This window comes from Crocodylus porosus, unplaced genomic scaffold, assembly GCF_001723895.1.
Source record: "Crocodylus porosus isolate Cpor-Errol unplaced genomic scaffold, CroPor_comp1, whole genome shotgun sequence".
Lineage (NCBI taxonomy): Eukaryota > Metazoa > Chordata > Crocodylia > Crocodylidae > Crocodylus > Crocodylus porosus.
In genome coordinates, this window is record NW_017728921.1 from 13,409,790 (window position 1) to 13,423,487 (window position 13,698).

The 13,698-nt window shown below is 41.0% G+C and overlaps 1 long non-coding RNA gene across 1 annotated transcript in view; it reads left to right on the top strand.

Moving 5' to 3' along the window:
* Nucleotides 1-9,220, top strand: part of LOC109313031 — a 116,675-nt gene extending 107,455 nt beyond the window's left edge. Inside the window, exon 3 of the long non-coding RNA XR_002101953.1 lies at nt 9,137-9,220. This is a non-coding gene — a long non-coding RNA (uncharacterized LOC109313031). The remainder of the gene's footprint in view (nt 1-9,136) is intronic.
* The last annotated feature ends 4,478 nt before the right edge of the window (nt 9,221-13,698 follow it).

Genomic DNA, 13,698 nt, shown 5'->3' on the forward strand with positions numbered 1-13,698 from the left:
AGAAAAGAGAATCTGAAAACATTTATTTCCTTAATATCTTTGTGACATCTTTTTTTTTTTTTTTGTCATATGCTTCCTTTTCAACCTTGAAATTATTTTTGTACAAACCAGGAAACAAACATTAAACTTAAAATTAATATGACTTATTTCCTGGGTTGTGCATTAGTGTAGTTCAAAAATGTTACTGTGCTTCTGAAAATAGGTGCTTTTGCCATTTGCTTTAAACTAAGTTCTGTGATGGCCAGCATGACTTGAGTTCCAAAAAAATAAAAAATAAAAATAAAAATAAAGGTTAGTTTATTTCTTAAATGGGCATTGTGAGTTTTCGTTTAAAAGTGATAGCATTCCTACTTGATTTTCCTCCTGCCCATACTTTTCTCCTGCAGTTTTAAATTGAAGGTAGCACTCCTTATTTTAAATTACTGCTCTTTGTGGCTTGCTTGTAAAGGTGTAGCTACTAAATGAGCTTCCCCTTAAAACTGCGTGATACCTTTATGGTTATAAATGAAAACTAGCATCTTCTAATGGAAGAGCCGTGGTGCTTATTTAAAGGCAGAGACAGGTATTTAACTCTTTTAATTAATTTGATTTGAAAGTTACTTTACATGGCAATGTGAGGCTGCTGTAAGCTTCAGCCGGCCGCAGTCTGTTCTGTCTCGAGCAGCTCACAGCTCTGCTTTCTAAAATGGAGGTTAAGCTTACAACTCTGCAGCCATACTCGCAGCCTTTTACCAATGGAAGCACAGTAGGGTGCTGCCAGACTTTTTCCCACTTGAAATTTCAAGATGGTAGAATTAGATTAGGGTGGAGAAAAGAATGGTGATTCCCCTAGACAAAGCCTCACCTCACCTGTCTGTTAAACTGTTTGTGGAGTGAGGCCAAGTGGAGCCTCTTACAGGTAACTGAATTTCTATTGCAAGAAACATGAGTGATGGACAGTTAAAGGCCTACTAATGGGAGAAATAGTCAAATCTCCAAAAGCTCTTTGTCCCAAACCTATGAAGAGTGGTTTCTCTAACTTTGCCTGGGAGACAGCTGTACTAGGTAAGCCCAAACCTATTGACTTTAATGAGAGTTCTTCAAGAACCTGGTCCCCTCTGTGCCAAAATCAGGCTTTTAATTGGCTTCTGCTGTTTTATAACTGAGAGATACACAATGTGAACTTTACTGATACCTTCAGTCCAGATTAATTACAAGATTAATTTAGAATGAACTGGGATGTTAAAAAGACCTTTGCCTAATTTATGGTTATGGTTAACAAGCAGTATTTCTTGCTGCGGGTTTGTACTACAGCATGTAAAATTGCTTCTAAATAGCTGACTGGAACAGGGCAGTTAAACTACTTAGGATATGTATATAGGAGATCCTTTCCTCGTGCTACTGTCTTCTAATATTATAAAGTGCTCTCCTGAGCTGTGCAAATGATTCCAAGTACAGTAAACTTGCAGGTGAGTGGTTCTTGGAATTGGCTGAACAGTAAATGAAAGCACTTTATGTTGCCCAAAAGAGACTGGCAGGGGAGCCCTTGGACATATGGTCCGAAGTACTGGCAAAGCAGAGGAGACTTGGAGTGCAGCAATAATGTAGGAAGGGCTCCCTTCTTTCCTAGTTAGCATAAAATAGGTTTGGATTTTGCTGGGGTTCTCTTTCAGAGCGTAGCGAGGTGTTCTGGCTTGGTGAATGGCACAGACAGAAAGGTCTTGTGGCTTCCAGTGAGGAGCACAGCAACAAGAATCGTTCTAGCTCAGGAGATCTCAAACTTTGTCATAGTGAGCCTCACTTAGCTATGAAAAAAATGACTATGCTTCCCCATAGTTTGCTAAAGCAAAACAACAATCTGAAAATCGTAGGCCTATATGCCGCACAAAATGAATAAAACAAGTTGATGGGATCTGATCAATAAAGATTAGTTTGAGTTTCAAAAGTATTCATTTTAAGTTCAAGGGCAGTATAAATGGAAGCAGTTAAATTCAAATGTCACTTAAATGTTTTAGGAAACATGATACCAAACAATGCTAGGTTAATTCAGTATAAAATCCATCAGTCCTACTGTAGCAACGGGAGGGATGAGTTTCCTTCCTCATTGCACAAAGGAGCGGAATTTGGGGTTGCAGTGTAGAAAGGACGAGACACAAGTCATCTTCGACAGAAAGCTGGGACCTACACATTGTTTTGGTTGCTTCGAGCATGACTCACATAGGTAGGTGGAAGAAAATGGAATTAGTGCTTTAAGAGTCCGGTGTGCTCACTCAGGCAAGTCAGACCCCACTGATAATCAAAAGGCTGTGGCTGGCATTTGTGAAAATTTGTGCTGCAGTTCCTGGTCGCTTGACAGGTCGATACGACTTTCTTCTGTGGGGATCTGCTTCAAGGTGATGAGTTTCTGATCCTCTGCTTACATTTGGTTTTGCCCACTTCAGGAAAGTATTCACAAAACTGTTCCTGCAGACCCCCAAAGTGCTTTACCGTTATGTCCTGGATACTGTCAACTGACAGATCACCGCACTGTTGCATGTCCTCCAGTGTTGCAAAGATGCAAACAGATCCCTGCTGCACCCATGAAGACCACAGTTGGCGTTGGTTAATGAATGCTGCTATCTGATCAATAGCAACAAGCACATTTGCATCTCGTCCCTGAAGTGACACATTGAGACAATACAGTTGCTCAAATATGTCAGCCAGATATGACAACAAAGATACCCAGCAAATAACACTGAAACACTGTAGAAGTGGGGAGTTACTACCAGCAAGAAAAAATACAAACTTTGTCACATAGTTCACATAGTCTTGTCAGTACCTTGCCCCCGGACAGCCAACAGACTTCTGAGTGTAGTAACAACAGTGTGAAGTTTGCCCTCGTCTCTTCACATAAAATGCCAAAAACTCTTGAACTAACCGAGTGCAACTTCATAAAATGTACAGTTTTTGCTGTAACTGAAAGAGCATTGCTAAGGTCCTCTGGCATCTTCTTAGCAGCCAATGCCCATCTGTGGATCATGCAGTGATTCTAGGTTGCTGCGGGAGCCACTTCTTGTACTGTTGTCAAAAGCCTGCTATGCCATCCTGTCATTGATTGTGCTCCATCACTGCAAATGTCAAAACAATGTCCCCAGTCAAGGCCTGTGCCTTGAGCAAAAGTACTTAACAGTCTAAAAAGCTCTTCACCAATTGCTTGCATGGGGAGAGGACAGCAAAACAGGAATTTCTCCTTTAAATCTGTTACAGTAGCAAAGTGAATATACTGTACACCAGTAGCTATGCATTTGACATATCAGCAGCGTCATCCATCTGAAAGCAATAATATGGGCTCTGACGAACACTTGCTAAGAGCTGCTCTTTTACATCAGTGGCTATCTCTGCAATACAGTGTGAGACTGTCATTTGAAAGCAGGATCATATCTAGCTGTGATGCTGCATTCTGTCCTGTCACCACCAAGCATATATCCTTTGCAGCTGGAAGTAGTTTCTTACCTATGTTGTGAGCCTTACTTGCTTTGGCATGCACAAAGCTACACGGTAAGAAGCCTCCGTAGCCTTCATGTGAACAGTGCTGGACACTCCAACAGCTTTTTTTGTCCTATTTCATAGTTGTTAGGGGCTGGAAGGAAATGTACAGATCATCAGGTCCAGCCCCCTGCACTTGAGCAGGAAAGATGGTCAGATGACCCCAGCAAGATGCACATTGAACCTCCTCTGAAAAAAGTCTATGGGTTTGGATACTAAGGTAGGGTGTCTTGTTTCAAGACACCGGCATAGCTGCTGTTTGCCAGTACTTTGGCACATACAACACACTGAGGCCTTGGTGCATCACTGGACCTGCTCCATGTAAAACCAAGCTTTAAATAAACTTTGTCATATTTTCAGCCTTTGCATTTTCTGCTGCTGTGCTCTTTTCAGCTTGGGTTGTATGGTTTTTTTCTCTTTGTCACAAAATGATCCTTTTCTCATTTAAGCTGTTTCTCACTAAGCGCGCTGCCGAGGTTTATAAGTTTCCTTACGAAAAACGCTGCAATGTATGTCCGACGTGTCACAGTTGCTAAGCAACATTAGTACATTAATTAATACAGTTTTGTGTTATTTTATTTTTAGTTATTAAAAAATAGAATACATTTAAAATATATAACTTTTTTTTCCCAACTCATCCAACCTTTCCTCAAAAAAACCCAACCTCTCGCAACTCACGCCTTCCTTGACATGATGCTGTGCCTCCCCAGGGAGGCCTGCCTCATAGTCTGAGATCCACTGGTCGAGTCCAAACAAACTCGCCAGTCCGCTCCCATCAGAGTGGTGGAATGGTTTTTTGAGTGTGCAGGGAAAACTTAATCTCTTTAGAAATGTGTATCAAGCTATGTTGAAGTAATCAGAGTGACTGAAGCAGTTTTAGCTGGCTTATCCGCTAGCTGTAACTCCATGTTAAAGAGCTGCCATCTAAGTGTAAAAGCTTGCCCATGATTAAATGTCTGTGTAGGTGTATTTGGGGCGGGGGGGCAGAGGAGGAGGAGAGGAAAGAATTCCACAATCCAGGAGCATTTTTTTTTAAGTACAACTTCTGAAAAACACAGCTTGATTAGTCATACATTTTTAGTGGTGTTAACTTTACAGGGATCTAACTGCTCTTAATGGCCATGGGAATTTCCGAGCTAAATTTCAGAGCATGCTGAAAATGTAATACAGGAGATGCTAGTTGTGGGCGCTTGTCAGGCGCATGAGTAGAACGAACAGAGCATTGAATGGCAAGAAGCAGTCCATTCAGAACAGTGCTGCATTGGTTTTGGCTTTATCTTTAAAATTGGTGGCACTTAGATGTTTTCAAATGACTGGCATTAATAAGAGCAATTGTCTAAAGATGTCAAAGATATTTTGCTTTGAGCCCAAACCCATGTATGCTCTAGACTGGAGTGGATTCTCTGGTGTCTTTCCTGTCAGTTGGTTAAAACCCAATTTAACAAAAAAGAGAGATTTACAGGAAATAAATATATTTAACCAATATATTTATGCATGCACTTGGCAGATGACAAAAGCAACAAATTCTTGTGTTTACCAGGGAAGGTAGGGTTTAATGTGTATTCTGTGCTCATTTAATGAATTTGCATAAGTACCATCTTTAATCTTGGGAACTTAAAGTTTTTACAAATATGGGTAAATATTATTATCCCTATAACATTGGTACAGATCAGGTCCCACAGAGTCTGTATTCTCCCCATCCACAAGCAAGAAGGAAACAGAACAGGAAGGGCATCCTTGGCAACGAGGAACTGTTTATGCACTTTTTGCATAAAGTTGTTTCTCCAGAATTTATCAAAAATCGGGGAAACACTACTGTTAATTCTTGTAGAATCCCATTTTTGGCAGGTTCTGGGCTGGACTTGGTTTATACTGAACTTCCTGGAATTTCAATTTGTTTAAACTTGACCAGTAAAAAAGGCAGCCTACAAATAAACCACTGGCTTCCAATATTGCTTGTGAATATGCTAGGCTCTGCCCTTCCTACTGCAAAATTAGTGGCTGTGCCATCAGCTGCTAGCAGCTGAATTGTAACACAAGAGAAAAAAGCAAGGTATCGTTTATCTTTAAGGCTACTGTGCAAGTATTATGGAATTTTATGCATGTTCCTGTCTAGTCTGGAGTTTTCTGAAGCATGCTGATAACTATTAAGATAAGAGAAATAATGACACCTAAAGGAAGGTAAGATGGACGCTTTCTTGGTGGTTGTTGTTTTGTTATTTTTTTTTTTTGCCCTTTGTGGCTATTGCTCTCCCTAAAATGTGCTGGGCTCGATTAACTCCCAAGCCCTCGGTAGTGGAAAATCAGCTTAAAGCCAGCCAGTGAAAGTGAAAGAAAGCAACCTCAGGCCCCTTCTGTGTAGCAGACCAGCTGGTGCGGTCAGAAAGCAGGCAGAGTCCATAGCCTAGGACAGTGATTGTCAGCCAGAGTGCCATGGCCGTGGGTGCCACACGGTTTTAGCAGTGTTAGGTGTGCAAACACGATTCACAGGATAAACCCAGGAATTTCAAATAGGAATTTACAGTGTCAAATACATTCTGACCTGTTGTGGTCTTTCTGAATTCTTTGCAACACAAGAATTACCTTAGTATTTTTTTGTAGTTAAACAAGTGAAAGAAAGCTGAGAGCTGGCATTTTCCAAGGGGTGCCTCAAGTGTAGCAAAGGGTGCCTTGAGTCTAAAAAGGCTGAAGATTACTGGCTTAGGAAGTCAGGACACATACTGATGTCGTGAGCATCTTTGTGTTGGTTCTCCTGGGAAGCTTCAAGCATAGACTAAAGCAGCCTTTTGTGGTACAGGACAGAGATGGGACTCTCTGACCTTCCACTGACGGATGAAAAGCACCTTCGTGGGTTCAGCAGTCTCTGTGTCTGGTCACATCAATGCACTGCATGCATTTTAGAAGTCATTCAGCGTGTGCTAGGAATAATGTGAGTTATGAAACACATTTACAACGGACTATAATTTGCAACCTAATATGTGCAGTATACACACAGTAGAAATATACTATAACGTATACTTTAATCAATACTGGCGTGGAATAATCATTTAGATGTGCAGCTTTTGCAGCATGACTTGACTCAATATCCAGAAGCCAAAGCCCCCATTTATGAAAATGAGCCTACAAGACTGGACACAAAAGCACGAACACATAGCATATTGTTTTGATGAACAGAAAATTACCTTCTGAAGGAATATGAACTTGGGATGACTTTTTACTCTTTGTGTAATGAGGGGAAAATAGTTCACTTTTGCTTTTTAACAGATGCTGCCTTTGAATTGTAACAAGAAGGGGGAAAAATGCAGATAATGATTTTCAGTGAAGCCTAATTTGTTAAAAGGCACAGTTAAACTTAGAGATAAATGATTTAGCTTTTTAAAACTGTGAGAGTAAAAGAATTAAACCTCATTCATATCCACTGTCCGTAGGGTAGCTTTCTGGCTTCCTTAAGAGAAAGCACTGTATGTTCCAAAGAATTCAGTTTTATGATTGTATTCTCCCTCTTAAACTACACATCTGCAATGACAGCTACTTTGCATCCATTTTGGGATAGGTTATCCTATTTCAACCAGTGGGAGAAATTTCTTCAACTGAGAAGTTAAGCATGTTGCTATAGCTACTGAGCTTGTGGCTCCAGTAGGATTTTTTTCCCCTCACCAATTTCCCAGCATAATTGTTAAATAAGGTTGTTATTGCCTGTAACATTCTGGAGATGAAGCTGCTTGGAGATGTATTTTTCTTCCTGCTAATACAAGAACACATCATGTTATTTGTGTGTGAATACATAGATGTTGACTCCAGAGGGTAGATGTGCAACGAACCGACTTTGTAAATAAGTATTTATATTAAAGAGCCACCAAGACACTACCTCTTCCACACTGAGGGTAAAACTCTGTTCTAACACTCAGCATAGTAAATCATAATAAATAAAGGTATAATCTGGTATCTGTGTTTGCTGAAACTCTGGAACATTTCCTGTTCTTTCATGTGTACATTTGTGTACTACAACTAAAACAGATGCAATAGTAAGACTGCTACCAAACATATGCATAAAATATACAATACATATTTAAAGTGTCACTGTGCACGTGGTGAAAGCTATGTTCCTAGTCTCAGTGTTTCAAATTTAAAAGGCTGCTTCTCATTCTTAGTGATGCCTGCAGCAATTTTCAAATTTTCTTGAGCCTTCATCTGCTGATTGTGGTGCTGCCTGCAGTAGTATCCAAACTGTGTTAACAAGTCCTTACTCCTTAAATGACTGTCCTGATGTGGAACCTGGTTATGAAAGCCTTGCGTGTAATGTTAAGTTTACTGGAAGAGTCTCTTCTGCGTGTGTGTGTGTGCATGTGCATACATGCATGCATGCACGCTCACCCATTTCAAGTTTGTGTGCACAAATGCAGCATATGTCATTATAGCTTATTGATTAGTGCATAAAAGTGATAATGGTGTACAGAATTTTATTTATATGTCATTGACATCATTCTCTTAAATGCACTGTGTGAGCACAGTTGTAACTGAGTCCATGATTCGGAGGCTATGCTCTGTAAGGCGGTTTGGCATGTGTAAATTTAACATAATCATGGTGGAGTTTATAATTAGGAATATAAGACTTGAAACAAAGCTTTGTGGCAGGGGTGAGGGTAGGGTAGTAGGTACCCTTTGTTAACAGATTTACCAGTCAGCTGTAATCTGGAGAAACACTATAGCTGGGAAGGTACCATCACTGGAAAGCCAAGATTCGTGGGCCATACTTACTAAAGTGTTTAAGTGCCTAAAACTGCAGATATGCATATTGGAGGATTGACAAAAGCACTTAAGTGGGTTAGGTGTATAATTCTCATTGACTCATTAGGAATTAGACACCTAATCTTCTTAGGCATCTTTTATAAATCGGGGTAGGTGCCTAAACACCTTACTAAATCTAGCCCCTTCTCAAAGACTGCTGATGTCTCTGGCAGTCCAATAATGGCTCACTCAGCTCTATATTTTTCTGTTACTTACTAAACCTGAGTGCCTGGAACACTGACAGTACACTGCTATTGTGCCACTCAGGACGGTGTAAATTTATTCTTAACATAGGTTTTATTCAGGTCAGATTAGTATGCCAGTTAAGCTGCAATAGCTGATTTTGTTATTAATGGATTTCTTCAGGAGTTCAGAACTGAAATAAAAATAATATTGAGATTGTAGAATCCTGGATATAATCAAGAATTGTTGGGGAAATAACAGAAGAACAATATGTTAACTAGTTATTAAAGAACAAAAGTACTGTGGGGCAACACCAGAAATTCCTTTAGGTATTGTGACAAAAGACAAAAGAAAGATGCAAGTTGATCATTACATATTTAGAGTAATGCTAGGCCAAAGGCTGAAGATAAATCTGTACTTCAGAAAAAAGGTACTGTAAGGGTTGCTGAAACATGCAGTCCCCTTTCCCCTTTGACAGTCCACGCTTACCTAAGTTCTGAGTGTCAAGACTTCAGCCATCTCTGCAGCGGTACGGGGCAGGTCTCGTAGTTCTACTTCCGTATCTGCAAAGTGTTGAGAGAGTCCCAATATATCAGTTGCTGGATTGCATCAAGACTTCAATGCCCTCTGTCTTAATATGCTCCTAATCTTGCTTTTTTAGGGAACTTCCACCAATCCTGCGTGCAGATATATGGACCCACGAGTAGTAAACTGTTAGGAAACTATCTTCAGAGAAACAGCAGTTGGGATAGGTGTTGATCATTGTTCTTTCATCTTTCTGCAAAGATTAGTCTTAGGTTATACAGGGCATACCTACACAAGATGCCTGCTGCACAGTTGTTACTGCACAGTAGTGTCTGTCTCAGCATGTTTGCCTGGTGACGTTTACTGTGCACTAGCTCATTACTACTGCGCAGTAGTGTTGTGTCATGGTTTGTGCCGGGCAGTGCTGCTGCGCAGTAGTAATGAACTACTGTGCAGTAAGCATCTTGTCTAGATGCACCCACAGTGTATTTCTTTGACATGCATTCTTTTGCATGAACATGATCTAACCTTTCTGTTCAAATCAAACTGACATCCACAATCTTGAGGATGAACAAATGAATTTATTTAGAGGCCCGGTAGGAAGCTAATAACTTGATAAGCATTTTTTTTCTGTAAACAGACCTTCTTGTAGAACATGAGCAATTTGATTTGAAATCAGTAATCCTACAAATTTTAAAGGGGTTTGTAGCCTAACTTGGTTTGTCAGATTACCAGGATACCAGATTACCACTGTTGCACACAGCCTTCTGTTTGTAAGTAAGTAATGCCTGCATTGTACATAAGTGTTTGCATTTACTTTAAGTTGGGTTATGCAAACCACTTCCTATCTCAAAAAGCATTTCAATTTAGCTTAATGCTAGAGGGCATTCAGATATAATAATTTTGATTTATTTTTCTCCAGTCCCTTTAAAGAATGATTCAGACATTGCTATTAATGGTAAAATTGCTTAAGATGATTATCAAGTACTGGTAATTTACTGAGGGGTTGTGATCTTTGACATGGGAATTCATGGATTGAAAAAAAAATCTAAGTGTAATAATAGACATAGAAATCGTTTTAACTAATAGGGTTTCATCTGGATATAAAACAGAGAAATATATTAACATCATGCTTTGTTAGCTCCAGCCACTAACTACCTCACCCATTTTCCTATCCTTTCAGTATCATAGAATCTGTAACAAATGTTGAGCACTGCTGACTCATTAATTTCCTACAGTATTTCATGGTGAACAGATGTGATGTGGGGAGTTGGCACTTTCTAATAGGCAAATTTGTCTACAGTGTTGAGTTGATTGCTGTTCTTGATCGTTTCAATTTGTAAACAGCCCACAGCAGTCAGTCATCAACAGCTGAAGTATAGCCACTAGGGCTGTGAGAAACCGTTCTGCTTCAGCTTCTGTTTCAACAGAACAGTGTTTTGTTTCGAGTTTAGTTTAGTTTCAAGTTTAGTTTAGTTTCAAAAGCACTGTTCAGTTTCACTGTTTCGATGCTGTTTCGAAGTTTCGCCCATAGGCTATAATGGGGAAGCACAAAACTGGAGGAGGAGCAGCCTCCTGTGATCAGAGGCAGATTGGGGGCCTTCATGCCCAGAGGAGTTCAGCAGAGCCCTGCAGCCCTTCCAGGGGAGCAGACAGGATGCTGCTGCTGCCATCTGAGACTGGCGCTGGGAGCTGAGTCTGGTGGAGGGAGGCAGAGCGCAGCCTCAGTGCTGCACTCCACTTCCCCCCACCGGGCTCAGTTCAGGTGGCTTGCAGCCCGGTGGAGGCAGGCAGCGTGCAGCGCTGGGGCTGTGTACCACCTGCCTCCACTGGGCTCACTGCCCAGTGGCTTGCAGCCCGGTGGAGGGAGGCAGTGCACAGTGCTGGGACTGCGTTCTGCCTCCCTCCACTGGGCTCACCGCTCAGGTACTGGGAGGTAGGGAAAGCCAGGGCTGCCCTCCCTCCGGGCTGAGCCACGTGGGGCTGCAGAACTGCTCAAAGCGCCTCCCAGCACCTGGCTGCTGCTTTGAAACTTGAAACGTTTCAACTGGCCTCGTTTCGTTTTGAGGCTGTTTCAAAGCCCTTTGTTTCATTTCGATTTCACTGTTTCGAGCTTGAAAGGAGTCAAAACAGTGTCAAAACGAAACAGCTGGCGAAGCTTCGTGCAGCCCGAATAGCCGCTCTTGGCTGACATGTGAGTAGCTTCACATCTCTGCTGCACAGCAGCTTAAGGCAGAAAGTGAGGATACCTTTTCTAATTGAAAATACAAGGGGTATAACATGCTGGCTTAATGTACTGTGTGATGTCCCTGGTGGCTGGTCTGCATAGTGAGTAAGAGACTGCTACTGATTCCAGCTAAAGGAACTACTACTTTAGCTCAAGCAATTTGAAGTCTGTACTTTGATGCTGAGGATCAAACATTCAGTGCCCACTAAAAACTAATGAGGGTCGGTTTATACCCTAGAAATGTATACCTGAGATGAAATGTTTAGATGTTATCTTAATATATGATATAGTTTTAATATATTAATATCTTAATATTATATATTATCTTAATATCTTAATATATTGTATATCATTTGTTAATCTTAATATCTCTTCTCTTGAAATCATAGGATTACTAGCCATTAATGAGCCAGCATCTCAAGCTGGTAACTTTTGATTTGCCTTGCATCAGTGGGGGGAGCCAAGAAGCTAATTTTCAGAAGTTAACTTTTCTTTGGTATTAGGCCAATCTCAGCTACTCAGTAGTATTATACAGGATAAAAGATGTTTTGCTCTGATATGGCTTATATAAACTATTTAGATTTTTTAAAGGGGTGCCTATTGTGAGCTCGGGGGAGTTCATATATTGAAAATAATGATTCCTAAAAACAATGAAAATACTACATTGATAGCAGATAGCTTCTCAAAACTCAGTTCAGGTTACACAAGGAAATGGGTAAGGCTTACATAACATCTTGAAGTTAGGATACTGACATGAAGGGGAGACGTACAAGTTTTTCACTCAAGATCCCCCTCTACAAGAACTGCCCTGCCAGCATTCTCTTTCCAAGCAAAGATACTCCTTTTCAGTTGTCATCCTGAGCACATATGTAGCAGTTCAGCATGGGGAGAGAGAGACTGTCAATAGAAGGAAAGTCTCAAACCTCAATTTCACCTTGGTATCTATAAGCAGGCAATGCAGATCCCAAAGCATAAGAGAGTTGTGATCACTGTGGGAAAAGAAAGAACCTGTGTTCTTCCAAAGCCTAGGCTACTTTTATCTGTTTATTTTGGGATTCTTTGGAACGGGAGTTGCTGTATAAACACAAGATAATAAATGTTAGGTGCATTTGTCTTATTTTACCAATAATGGAATGTTTAGACATATTTCCCTTCCCATTCTTGGCCCTGATCCTGCAAAAGGCTGTCAGCCTGCTTAACTCTGTGTTGATTCCCCTAAAATTGTGTTTTTGCATGGTTGCAGGATTGGGGCTCTGTCTTGTTCTGGTTATCAGCAAGCTTGTCTTTTTCCTGTATTTCCAAGAGAGCTTGAAATTAACAGTATACTGTATGATCCACCAAAACAAGCACGGAGCTTGAAATTAATATGGCTTTTATTTGTTGCCTGTCTTGTGTACAGTGATGATCAAAGATTGTTGCAGCTCAGCTGTGGTTACATAAGCTACTTAGTTAATTATTGCAGGGCCAGTAGAGGCAAGGAAGGAGTCTAATACTTTGGTTTTGTCTATGTTCTTTAGCTTTTATTTGTTGTTAATTTTCAAAACAGAAGCAGATTGTAGCATTTATGTGAGGCAAATGTTTTAAATTAGATCTTTGTTTTGGGGGGTGGGGTTAAGAAGTCCAGAATACTAATTGAAATTCACAAATCAAAACTTGTAGTTGTAATCCATTCGTGTCACCCCACACGTCACGGCAGGGATGAAACTTGCAATTTTCAATATCAGCAGAGTGTAGTATTTACACTAGTATGGTGTAAGAAATAATCTTTTATCTTCCACGAAGCCAGTCACCAGCAGGAGACGCAGCCTAGAACAGGGGTGCCAGAGATGCACCCATGGGCTGAATTTGTGTATCAGAGTACTCCCTTAAAAATGGCGACAGGGGCGCGTGAACTAAAGCTTGTTAAAGCTAAATGCAGTGCTATTTTTAAGCATGGGGATGCTTATATACAAGACATGGTGGTGCTTTAATTAGAGCGGTTCTCGAAGTTGCCATAATTAAAGTGACAACCTCCCCACCCCTGGAGCCCGTGAAAAAATGGCACTGCATGTACCACACAGGGCTGGTTTGGGGTGCATGCTGCAAGTGGTGCCCTGCCAGATCAGCCCTGTGCACTAGCTTTGGGGCCAGTCCAGATTGGGTCCATGGACTGGCCCCACATACAAGAGCCTGCTTTCAGGGCCAATCTGGTGTGGGTACCTCATGCAGCGTGTGTCCTGGGCACATGGTGTGCAAGGCTGGTTTGGGGTGTGCACTGTATGAGGTAGTCATGCTACACTGGCCTTGTATATGCACTGGTTCCAGTGCCTGGGGCCAGTTTGTGGGCCTGATTCAATCTGCAGACTGACCCCATGTCCCCAAGTGTTTGATACCCCTGCCCTAGGGCAGTGTTACTCAGTGTAATAGTAATTCTGCATTTTGTCCTCCCATCCTAATTTTATCATTTAAAGGATGAAAAACTTAACCTACAT